General features: G+C 46.2%; 1 protein-coding gene across 3 annotated transcripts in view; it reads left to right on the forward strand.

Moving 5' to 3' along the window:
* slc35f4 (solute carrier family 35 member F4) overlaps positions 1-13,547 on the forward strand; it is a 336,248-nt gene that overhangs the window by 291,077 nt on the left and 31,624 nt on the right. The window lies entirely within an intron of this gene.

Consider the following 13,547-nt stretch of genomic DNA (forward strand, 5'->3'; position numbering starts at 1 on the left):
CCACGTTAAAGTGACTGTTACATGGTCAGTTCTGTCACACACCTTTACTGGGCCAAGTTTTACCAGCTGCATGCTGTAGTTGCTTCATCTCCCATCAAAATCTGGAGCCATACTACTTCTCTTTGATGTACTGATGTTCTTTTGGAAACCAATTAAGAAATTTCAGAATTAACGTTGCCCATCATTTACTGTATACATCCCAACCTTTAAATGATTGCAAACTCAGTGGAATTCAATGCGAGGGTGATCCAGTGCTAATGTCAGTGCAAATTCCCATGTTTACATCATAACAGACTACATTTTTGAATTTAATTAAAAAAATATTCTACACAGATGTTGCCTCAAAAAAAACGTATTTTATTTAAGAGTGACAACTCTGCAGAGAGCAATCCAAAAAAGTTCATCCTACTCATCATAAAAATGAACAATAATACGTCTTTCTGATTTTTATTAAGCTTACTACAGTGTTTCGATATATTAGTCCCTGAACAACGCATTGTCCCTTCAGTTTTAATGTGATTGTTGCTATTTTCAATTTTGATGGATTTTTCTTCTTGCTTAATATCTAACAGCAATTCTATAAGCAGAAATTATTGTCTAATATTCAGATATCCTCATATTGGTGTGTACCTGGGGGACTAATGTTTACCCCCATCTCCAGTAATCTACTGACTATATTTAATGGACTCTCATACTATGCTACCAAAATCTCTTTGAAATTATGGATTTACCATAGAGAAAACAGCAATTTCCAGACAAAAGCAATCAATATATTTATTTACAATCGTAGGGCTAAATTTTGCCCAAGCCTGTTTTCTGGCCTATTGCCAGAGTACGCCAGTTTTTCTAGGCCTGAAATGCGGCAGAAATATTTTGCCAAAGTTTCCCTGATGTATAATTCAAATTTGGTGCCACAGCGTGTCCAGTCACCTCGGGGGGTGGAGCTTGCTGTCTGCGCTGAAAAAACATTACTTTTTGATGTTATTTCAATGGACGCGCATGCGCAGTACAGCTCCGGGTTGGCAATCGCCCATTTTTAAAGAGCCAGTTGTTTGTGTGAGAAGCTGTGTGAGAGCATTGGAAAAATTGGCTCTGCAGCAATATAAGATGCAATGCGGTGCAAGGACCAAGAATTTCTTACAGGAGAAGTGGAGGCACTAGTTACTGTGACTGAGAACAGATGGCAGGAGCTGGATACCAGCAGCTCCACCCAAAGAAATGAAGAAACGCTGGATCCAAGTTGCAGGAGATTACTGTGTAATGGTGACCACCCCAAGGTCTGGAGGCCAGTGTAAAAAGAAGTGGCAGGACCTTGGTCAAGTAGTTAGTGTAAGTAATATTTTAATTTATTCAATGGAATTGCAATTGTAACTGTGACCAGCTGTAAATGTCCCACCCAGCAGAAAGACACCCTCTCTAAAAAGTTGCATTTTCATCTTTGCAGAGGAAGGTAGCGCATAATAAAAGGGAAAGAACTCGAATAGGAGGAGGCCCGGCAAATCTGCAGCCACTGACACTCTTGGAAGAGAGGGTCGCTGCTTTGATAGGTCCTGCCTGGAGAAAAGTAACCACCACTGCACAAGCTGGGCCCAGACTCGAGGGAGAGGATAAGTCTTGCAAATTCCACAGTCTGGCTTTGCTAAATGTTAATTACTGCGTGGGCTAGCCATGCTTCGGTTCATGGGGATGTCTCCGCCAGCTACGCTTCGGTTGATGCAATGTGCTATCATTCATTGTGGTCCTTCAAATCAGCCTGCTGTCTGCGCAGTGTGAGCCGACTGATGTCACCCACCCTGCCCCCTCCTCGTCTGCTAACCATTTGTCTGTGTTCTGTCATATTTTGCAGAACTTGAGGCCGACCCTGACGATGCAGAAGAAGATTCAGGCGAGGACGAGCCTAAAGAGGAGAACATCTTCCAATCCCACCGTCCAGACCAAGAGCATGGGGGTGAGGGGAATGGGATGGAGCTGGATGAAGCTCCCACTGTTGTACTGACTTTGGAGGAGGTGCCGCTCAGGGAGGTGACAGCTCCTTCCCTCATTAGTGGTTTGAGTGTTGGTGGAACATTCCATGGTTTCCTAACATCTGAGGCTGCAGGTTCCAGTGGTGTGGTGCAGCGAGGCACACCCAGGGCCCCACCATCCCAGGCTGCGGGTCCCAGTGGTGGGGTGTGAGCCGCACCCGTGGGGAGGAGGGGAAGGAGAGCTCGACCGCGCTCTCCTGAGGTGCAGATCTAACAGATGTGATTTAGATGATGGTAATGAGTGGGGAGAGCACTGACCTTACGCGATCACTCCTGGACACAATCAGTGGGGTGGGTGATGAGGTAGCGGGACTGTCGGGAAAAGTAACAGCAATCTCATGAGTGAGGGAATATCTCAGTCAGCTGAAACCATGCCAGAGACCTTGAGGGAGGGAATATCACAGGTAGCTGATGCGTTGTCAGTGAACATCAAGGGGGGAATGTCAGAGATGGTGCAAACACTATCACTGAACATGAGAGAGGGAATATCACAGGTAGTTGAGACAGTTTTGCTCAACATGAGGGAGGGAATGTTGCAGGCCGTTGAGACACTGTCAGGGCGCATGAGGGATGGCATGGTGGAGTTAGCTGCTGCAATAAGGGAACACGCCCAGACCCCACGCCCATTGACAGAATCAACTGCCACTCCCATTCCAATCCCCACATCAGCCTCTAAAGAGCCTAAGCCGGGCCCTTCACATTGCCGCCTGCCCTCCCCACCCCCCAACAGGTGGCAACTACCCGAGACCTTAGAAAGAATAAGCTTGGCACCAACCCCAGAAACACTGCACCACCTGCGGGCAGGGATGGTGGCGTCACCAAGAACAAGCGCGGCGGGCGGTCTTAGAATAAGGTGGAGGAGAGATGGGTGCAGTCTTTCTTTGCTGCTGCTGTTGTTATTATTATTGTTACTGTTGTACCTGTTGTTCTCAAATTAAAAGATTTTTTGTAAGTTACGTAAATTTACAAGTTTAAAAGTTAGTAAGTGATCTTAAAGTTTTTAAGTGATCTTAGAGTTTGTGAGTGATCGTAACTGAAAACTTTAAAGTTTGATACAAGAATAATTTTATTAAAATTGTTAAATACAAAGAACTGTTTGTTAAACTATTGAATAAAATGCATTTTACATTAAATCTGAATCATTTTCATTATTTGTTCCATTATTAACACAGCAGGCAGGACAGATTCTTTGTTCTCTCACCCCAAGGTCTGTATGGATGGGCTTCTCTTCCCCCACCCCCACCCCCCCACCCCAACTCAGTGCAGTCTTGTGACTTCTCCCCTTCTCCCCCCTCCCCCAAACTCATTGCAGTCTTGCGCCTAGTGCAGCAGCCTTCCGCTCGCCACCTTTCCCCCGCCGGGCTTGTTTTCCAGCTGAGCCCCGAGCCCCTGTGTCCAGGTACGGGGCCAATTCTGATGGCCGACGCTACGACCCTCCAGCCCTGCTTGAAGACGTTCGGTGGTGGCGTGTGAGTAAAAAAAAAAGAAAACTTCAGAAATCCAAGAAACTTCCATGTATTCCGTTGAAAGGTAAAAAACGTTGAACTTTATTATGGATATTTCAAGTGTTAGAGACTCCCTCCAAAAACTTCGATGAGAAACAATGGTGTCTTTCAGCGCCAATATGTCAATGTGCGCTGCTTTCTGTTAACTCACCAGAAGGTTTTTTGGGAGTGGCCAGATACACCGACCTAAGATTAAAAAAATTTGGGCAAACTGCAAAAAGTGCTGAAAACTGACACAGGCATGAGGGAACATCAAAAAAAACCTAAACTAGAAAAATCATAACTAAAGCAGTTACGCCGGTGCAGATTCCAGGGGGAAACTTTGAATTAAATAATTACGCAAGAAAAAACGGCGCGCGCCAAAAAAGCGACGCAAATGACCTGGGAAAATTGAGCCCTTGGTGATATACAGCACAAATGTCAGCTAATACTACAAGTACATTACACAGTTATAATATATTTAACATTTTGCATGTCATGCACTTTCTGTCAACTTTTCCATTAAAAATTCCTATATCCACATTTATAATTGAAACTGTAAAGTTCTGTCCCCTCAGTACAGATTCACACGAGGCATGTAGTGAAGTCAAGGTCACTCTGGACCTGCACCTTTATTTCACAGCTCTGGAATGCTGCACTTTCCTGAGACCTGTCCTTATATACCTGTCTCTTGAAAGTGCATCCCTGGTGGTAAGGTATGCTGGTGGTTACAGGTCATATCTTATTACAGTCATGTATAGCATGTTAGGATACAGTTATATATAATAATGTAAGATACATGACATCACCCTCCCCCAAGGTCTTATTGTCTTTATAGGTTCAGTCTCTCAGGTGGTCTACGCTCTTGCATGGAGCGTCTGAGTTGTGGTTCAGTTGTTTGCCTTGGTGTCTGTTTTTCTTTGGGTGTGGTTGCTGGTATCTCGCCTGGGCTGTCTGTTTCGATTGGTGTGATTGTGGTTGACTCGCCTGGGCAAAAATGGTGCAACTTCGGACACAGAGCTCCAAGTCCGCGTCAATACCAGGCCACCAGACATGGGATCTGGCTATGGTCTTCATGAGAACGATCCCCGGGTACTCGCGGTGGAGCTCCCGGACAAATGCCTCTGCCTCGCAGAGGCATGACTACTCGGCTGCCCCACATCAGGCAGTCTGCTTGTAGTGATAGCTCATGCATGCGCCTGTGAAAGGGTTTTAATTCCTCAGGGCAGGCATCGCGAGCCTCTGCCCAGTCACCGGTTAGGACACATCTTTTTACTAAGGATAACGTGGGGTCGCTGGCCGTCCAGGCTCTGATTTGGCGAGCCGTCATGGGCGAACCTGTGGACTCAAAGGCATTGATTGCCATGACTATCTCACAGTCCTGTTCATCAGACCCTTCCGTGGTCGCCAGGGGTAGCCTGCTGAGCACGTCGGCACAGTTGTCTGTGCCTGGTCTGTGCCTTATGGTATAGTCGTAGGACGCCAGCATGAGTGCCCACCGTTGAATTCACGCCGAGGTGTTGGCGTTTATTGCCTTGCTCTCGGATAGGAGGGACGTGAGGAGCTTGTGGTCGGTTTCTAACGCGAACTTGGCCCCGAAAAGGTATTGGTGCATCTTTTTGACACCGTACACGCACGCAAGCGCCTCCTTCTCTACCATTCCGTACCCGCGTTCTGCCCGCGAAAGTGACCTGGAGGCATAAGCTATGGGTTGTAATTTGCCCGCACTATTGACATGTTGCAAAACGCACCCGACCCCATACGCTGACGCATCGCATGTGAGAACTAGCTTTTTACCTGGGTCAAAGAAAGTCAAAACACTGTTGGAACACAGAAGGTTGCGTGCCTTATTGAAGGCGCGTTCCTGGGCGTCCCCCCAAAACCAATCGCACCCCTTCCTGAGTAGCATGTGGAGAGGCTCCAGCAGCGTGCTTAAGTTCTGCATAACGTTCCCAAAGTAATTGAGTAGCCCGAGAAAGGCGCACAGTTCTGAGACATTCCGGGGCCTGGGTGCCAGGCGAATTGCTTCTGTTTTGGACTCTGTTGGGCGGATTCCATCAGCGGCAATCCTTCTGCCCAAAAATTCAACCTTAGGTGCGAGAAACAGGCACTTGGATTTCTTGACTCGTAGGCCTACCCGATCCAACCGCTTTAGTACTTCCTCCAAATTACCGAGATGGGAGTCGGTGTCCCTGCCCGTGATAAGTATGTCATCTTGAAATACAACCGTCCCCGGGATGGACTTGAGCAGACTCTCCATGTTGCGCTGGAATATGCCAGCTGCCGACCTGATGCCGAATGGGCATCGATTGCACATGAAAAGGTCTCGATGTGTGTTGATGGTGGTGAGTAGCTTGGATTCCTCGGTCAATTCTTGCGTCATATACGCAGATGTGAGGTCTAATTTTGAGAAAAGTTTATCTCCAGCCAATGTGGCAAATAAGACCTCCGCTCTGGGCAGCGGGTACTGGTCCTGTAGGGAGACTCTGTTTATGGTAGATTTGTAGTCCCCACAGATTCGTACGGATCCATCAGGCTTCATGACTGGGACGATGGGACTTGCCCAGTCGCTAAATTCCACAGGTGATATAATGCCTTCCCGCAGAAGCCTGTCTAGTTCGTGTTCAATCTTTTCCTTCATCACATAGGGTACAGCTCTGGCCTTGTGGTGGACCGGTCTAGCATCCTGTGTGATGTAGATTTTGACTTTGGCCCCTTTGAAAGTGCCCACACCTGGCTGAAAGAGATGTTCAAATTGCTTTATAACTGTTGAGCAGGAGGTCCGTTCCTCTAATGACATGGCATGGACATCATCCCATTTCCAGTTTAGTTTTGCCAGCCAGCTTCTTCCCAGGGCGTCTCCGGGGACAATCCACAGGGGAAGTCGGTTCATTGTCCCTTTGTGTGTGACAGAGAGCATGGCGCTGCCGAGGACTGATACGATTTCTTTGGTATAGGTCCTTAGTTTGGTGTCGACCCTTGTGAGTTTTGGTCTGTCTCTTTTATCGGCCACAGTTGTTCAAATTGTTGAGTGCCCATGAGAGATTGACTCGCTCCCGTATCCAGCTCCATGTTGACAGATATCCCGTTGAGTAGGACCCTCATCATTATAGGAGGCGTCCTGTTGTAGGAGCAGCGGCCATTGATCGTGTTGACCCGCTGTACATTGGTGTCCCGGTACTGTCCCCACCATCTTCTGGTCCGCTTTCCAACCCATCCGATTCGTATACCAGCCGAGCTGCCATTTTTTTGCACATGCGGGCCAAATGCCCTATATATGCACAATTTCTGCAAACAGCCTGCTGAAATCGACATCCCCTTGACGAGTGTCCACCCCCACACCTCCAGCACAGACCTGTTCCATTGTTCAAAGTATTCCCAAAGAATGAGCTGTGTCTGGCTGATCTCTCTTGAGCTTCTCTCAGTTTGTAGTTGATTGCTCGCATTGTGGGTTGATGAGGTGTGAACGGCCATTCCTGTGGCCCTTGATGGCTTCTGCCTGCTGTCGAGAGCCTGTTCTCCCGGTTTTGTCTGTGTGTGGGGGTAGCAGCTTGTTTAGTGCTGTGAACTTCTTGTTCCGATATTTCGTTAGTTGTCGTACCTGCATTGTATATCAACCTCGTTTCTTCTTCCCCTATCAAGAATGTCTGTGCAACCAGTGCTGCTGCCTCTAAGGTCAGGTTCTTGGTCTCTATGAGCTTTCGGAATATGTCTGCGTGGCCTATTCCTTCAATGAAAAAGTCTCTCAGCATTTCTCTCCTCAGTTCATCGGAGAACTCACATAAACTAGCCAACCTCCGAAGTTCCGCCACAAAGTCGGGTATGCTCTGGCCCACACAGCGTCTGTAGTTGTAGAATCTGTGTCTGGCCGTGTGTAGGCTGCTCGCTGGCTTCAGGTGGTCTCTTACCAGTGTGCTCAATTCTTCAAATGACTTGTTTGCTGGTTTCTCGGTGCCAACAGATCCTTCATTAAAGTGTATGTTTTCGAGCGACAGCTGGTCAAGAGATGGGCTCTTCTCTTGTCTGCCTTCTCGTCGCCTAATCAGTCTTTGGTTACAAAGCTTTGCTGGAGCCTTTCTATAAAGTCCTCCCAATTGTCTCCCGATTTGTACTTTTCATCTGATCCGCTGTTCGCCATTCTGTGGATTCTGTAATCCCGTAACTCGTTGCCACTGTAAAGTCCTGTCCCCTCAGTACAGATTCACACGAGGCATGTAGTGAAGTCAAGGTCACTCTGGATCTGCACCTTTATTTCACAGCTCTGGAATGCTGCACTTGCCTGAGACCTGCCCTTATATACCTATCTCTTGCAAGTGGTAAGATATGCTGGTGGTTACAGATCATATCTTATTACAGTCATGTATAGCATGTTAGGTTATGTAATAATGTAAGATACATGACAGAAACTACCTGTAACCTTGTCACTCTAATTACTCTCTTCCTCTGGTGGAGGCGCTGTGCACCACTAATTGTCCATTGATAATTATTCTACTACTGTTGATAGTGTTGACTAGTTGATCTCCAGAGGCATTGCTTATAGACAAACATAAATCTTTACTCACTGTCCTTCATATTTAATTTACAAAAAGTTAAATTAAATGTAGTCCATGGATAAATTCATTTAAAGATAAATAACCCAAATGTTATATTTTACAACATATAAATAGCTGTGGTCACCTCAGATGTCCTCAGATGTTGGAAGGAAGAGGGTTTCTAGTTTCAAACCTTCACAGAAAAATATTGCAGTTCTCCTAAAATAAATAAATTATTAGTTTTACATCACCTGGGTTAATGCCTTAAAATCCAAATATGGAAATATAATGACAAGCGAGTTTTCTAAGCCTAGAGATACAGATTGTGATCGTGGCAGTCATCTCCCCCACGCATTCCCTTACTCCTCGGGGCACTTAATGAGTTCTCTTCTCTTCCAATCTCACCGTACACATTCAGAAATCCCTGGGATTCTCCGGTATCTTGTCTTGTCCCTAAGGGGAGCTTGATTTTAGGATAGGCATCCAACTTCCGGTGTGAATGGAGGTGGGTTGAGGGAGCGGGGGATCAACCCGCTCTCAGGATGCAGATTGGTTACAAAAATATTTTAAGGAGTCTGTGTGCCTCCAATTTAATGTAACTTGAAGTTCTAATGCCTGCAGGCTGGGTTTCCCACTAATACAGGCAGCATCCTAGTAATTCTCTAATATCTCAACATCCTTCCATAGTGTGGAGCTCACATTGCATGCAATACTCCAACTGCTCCTATTTCTTATGTTCTTATGTTCTTATTACTAAAGTTTTACATAGATTTGCCAACTTGTATATTATATCTTTCTTGCCATAAAATAAGTATTCTACTGGCTTTTTTTATAGCCTTATCCACATGAGGTGGTGTCTTGCGAATCCCTCTGCTCTTCTACAACGCAGTTTTCCCCATTCAAAGTATAGGTTTTTTAACCTAAATTTGCTAACATTGAATTCCCATCTGGCATTTTTTTTTGCACATTCCACCATCTTATCAATATTTCTTTGCAGCATCCTTTGGTCCTCAGAATTATTGACTCCTCCTTTAGTACCATCTGCAGTACTGGACAGCACTCCCTCTAGTCCTATATCCAAATCATTCATGTACACAGTGAGCAGGCGTTCCCAAGATTGAGCCCTGTGGTACACCACTACCAATGTCCAACCACATTAAAATAATCTGCCTTTAACTCCTCCTCTCAGTATCCCCACCCCCTTCTCGCCAGGTTTTAATCCAATTTCTACCCTTCTCTTAATTCTTCTACAATAGTCTCCTGTGTGGTACCTTGTTAAAGGCTTTCTGAAAGCTAATGTGCACCACATCCACTGCATTTCCCCCATTGATCATATCTGTCATCGCCTCACAGAATTCTGAGGTTTGTTGAACACGATATTCTTTTTATGAAATTCGTGTTCGCGGCGTTCTATTATTTTCTTTTCATTTAGATATTTAGTCATTTCATCTTTGATTAAAGATTCCAATATTTTCTCTATCACAGATTTAAACTATCTGCCCTGTTATTACCCAGGTTAGTTCTGTCTGCTTATTTTGAAAATGGTTATTACATTGGCCACTCTCCAGTCCTCTGGCACACATCCACTTTCAATAGAACATGGAGATATAATTTTGAGGGCCAGTAATATCTATTGTTACATATCCTTCCTTTGGCTGTGATGCACTTTGGGACATGCTGAGGCTGTGAAAGGTGCTATATAGATACCAGTTATTTTTTCTTCTCCATACAAAAATGTGAAAGGAAATTGCAAAACTCATCCTTCGAAATACTGTACTGAGAGTCTAGATCAGAATATGACTGGAATTTGGACCATGGGGCTAGAACCTCCACTTTTTTTGCATGCTAAACACCCACAACGCCCATTTTACCGCTGAAATGACGTATAACGCCCATATATCGCCCATTTTGGCATGAAATGGAAATGACAGGCATTTTTAGGAAACTTATCACCGAGCGTTACTTTCTCTATGTGCTGAACACCGGGAAAAAATATTACCACCCGTCCACTTTTTTGGGGCGGAATCAGCAGAATAGGCGAAATCAACGCCCATAATATCGCCCAGCATTACATTCCACACGGAATTAACGCCGAGGTTCAATATTAACGCCTGCCCGCTGTTTTTTGTTGTAAAGAGCATATTTACCCAAACTAGCGGCCATTGCCTCGCACACATATTGCCCACAATATCGCTCACTCAAAAAACCGCCCACAAAAAGTGGAACTAACCGGAACGAATGCCAGCGATGTGGTTGGCATTTGTTAAATCCTACTCTTTAGTGAGGAGCTGATATCTGAAAGATTTGCCTGAAAGAGCACTGATGTGAGTGACAACGCTAATACACTGCTGTGTGTGTGCAGCTCAGACATCAATGGTGCCCATCACTTTGGTGTCAGTTAAAGTTTACGTTGATTGATGTTAAGTTGTATTTAACCCTTTCATAGTAAGGAATCACCAGTGTGTAACGGTCCACCTATCTGAGACAATGCGCTACGAGGTTGTGTTCAATAAAAAAAATTTAATACCAACATTGGTCTGAAATCATAAGTATCACAGCCAATAACACCCAACCCCCGCCCACACCCCACTTTTTCCACCATTGACATAAATCACGTGTTCAACATGTCCAGCAACACAGAATACAAAAGCAAAGCAGGAGCGTGGTCCCCAGCCCCCATACATTACAACAAATTGCACACACCCAGATGGAGATATAACACAGCCATCACCAGCGCACATGCACCTCACTTTCCTGCCCCCCCTCGCCTTCTTCTCACCACCTCTACCCCTTCCCCTCCTCGTTCCATGGCGCCTGGCCGAGGAGCTCCTCAGGCAGTGCCTCATTGGAAGGGGATGAAGACAGATGCAGTCGTTGCACAGGTACGGGAGCAGAGGGTGCCGAGGGTGCAACATTCTCTGATGCAGAATCAGATGGTCCTTGCTCTCATCTGTCATTCGCAGTGGTAGTGCGGAACCTAAGGGTGGAGTGCTACGCTCAGGGACCACTGGGAGGCCTGCGGCAGCAGTGTTCCTGGCTATCACATCCAGGGACTCCGCCATGCGCGGAATGTACTCGGTCATGGTGGCCAGCTGTCAGGATATGCCCCCCAAAGCTTCGATGAGCTGGTCACCAATGTCTATAGTCCTCCTGGACAACCGTGCCATCTCTCTATTGTCATGTCGTGCTTGAGGAATAGACTGCCGCGTCCATGGGGCCTCTGCGGGGTCAGCACCATCCTGGGGACAAATGGGGTGTCCTGTGTCGAGGTGCTTGGTGCTGGTACCTCCAGAGTGGAGGCGGGAATGACCGGAGGATCACTAGATGGCCTTGGAGTGGAATGGCTTCTGGAGCGTGGTGATGCAGGTTCTTCGAAGTCTGCGCTCTCATCCGTGGAGAACAGACCCAGCAGATTGACGGGCGAGAATCGGAGCTCCTCAGCACCAGATGTAGGAGGATCGTCTGCCGACTCCTGCCCCGCGCCCCACCTTCTGGACTCTATGGTCTTGCTTGGGGCCGCGTTGCTGGCTGCGCTGCAAAACGCAAATTAGGTTATTAGAGGAGAAGGGGGTGCTAGGGTCACAAGGTGATTCCAGCGCTACACACAGCATATGCACCACAAAAGCACCACCGCTATCAAAATCATCACAGACATCACATTTCATGACCATCAACACATTGTGCATTGCAATGATTTTCATTAGGCCAGAATTATTTCTATGACACTTTTAAAAATCATCTATCATATATGATTGTTTGGATATGAGTGGGTGTGGCATCTATAGACGTTAAATGACGCAATGGTGTAAGATTTACTCACGTGACATCACTTCAGGGTCTGCGAATGTGTCCGTGGCTGTCCGGGAGTGCTTCCCCATGAGTGCGAGCACTCGCTCCTCCATCTCTGTGATGTCGCCGGGGACTGGTGGCCCCCCACCTGTTCACCTCTACACGGACCTCATTGTCGATAGCTTCTTCTGTAAAAGGTGACAGGACGACATGGCATGAGATCATTGCGTGATATCATTGCTCGATACTGTCACAGACACTGATACAACACATAACCATCAGATGCAATCATGATTATTATGATTATTATCATTCTTCACCTTAAGACGTACACCATGACCGCAGGCTTTGAGTAAAACATTCCCGGTAAAAGTGCAAGACCTCACATCTGCTGATAGTCATTCATGACTGTTACAAATCAAATTATATAAATACATAAGTACATGCAAATCAATGTAATACTTACTCTTGCAGATCCCACAAGGTCGTTCCATCGTTTGCGGCATTGGTTGTCCTCATGCACCTTGTTGGTCACCGATGAGACCACCTCTGCTGTCTCGGTCCATATCCTCTGGTAGGCCTTTGGGGTGGGCTTCCCACGTCCTCCCTGTGTCAAATCACCCCAGCATGACTCAACCTCCTGCAGGAGGGGGGCATTTGCCTCATCCGAGAACCTCCTGGCTCTTTTGCGGCCTCCAATGTGCTCCTCTCCCACCTCACTGCTCTCTCCAACGTCAGTCTCCACAGCGTGCTGTGATGCCTCCTCCTCCCTCTCCATTATAGGCCAAATTTGGTCAAATATGTGGCTGGTTACACCTACTTTTTGTTTGCCTACTTGCTGTGAAGCTCCAAAGTCTCCCTTCTTCCTTCCAAAGCAGCCACACCACACCCAGCCATGCCTTCAGTCCCTCTGAGCTCCCTCTCTCTCTGTCTCCTCTTCTGCACATGTCATGGTGACACTTGACCTCCAGTATCGCGGGAATTGAGCGTTGCCACGCCGTTGCTAAGGACGGCCACACTTTATGGCAGAAGGTCAAAAAAATGTAACGCTACCGCCCATTTAATATCGCTCGCGGTAACGCCCATTTTCAAAAGTGGAGACTAAGTGGTTTGAGAATGGGCGAGAAGCCGGCGATCTGAAAACCCTTTTTTACCGCCCATGTAACCGCAAAAGTGGAGGTTCTAGCCCACTTCACAGCTAGCAAATGATCATTACACTAGTTACCTTTGCAAACCTCAATAGCCAATATGACACAGGTTCATATTTTACAGAAACAATACAACCTACTATTAATTTGCAAAAAAGTTCCATAGATTGTTATCCCAATGTCTTCCACTATTGAATATTGTTACAACCAGTGGAGGAAAAACAGGTTGGAATCACCACAACGATGTGTCACATTGATAGTAGCAGGTCAGACAGCCCAAGCTGTTCCCATAGCAACACTGTACTAATGAGCAAAAAAACAGAGGATAATGGGTTCAAATTAGCATCAATCATCAAATGCTTTACTGAGAAACTAGTTCATTTAGCTTCCCGTTTGTAAGGTCTGATTCTTGCTCTTGTACTGTGCCACAATCGACTGCTTCTGTGATTTAAAATCCTAAAAAGAGAACCAAGATAAAACAGAGCGGAATATATATAGGTGCTTACAATGGTAGAGGAGAAGAACATAAGGGGTAAAATTTGTCTGGGGTGGTTGCAAAAAAAGGTAGTA

The sequence above is a fragment of the Pristiophorus japonicus genome, chromosome 4 (genome assembly GCF_044704955.1).
Source record: "Pristiophorus japonicus isolate sPriJap1 chromosome 4, sPriJap1.hap1, whole genome shotgun sequence".
Classification (NCBI taxonomy): Eukaryota; Metazoa; Chordata; class Chondrichthyes; family Pristiophoridae; genus Pristiophorus; species Pristiophorus japonicus.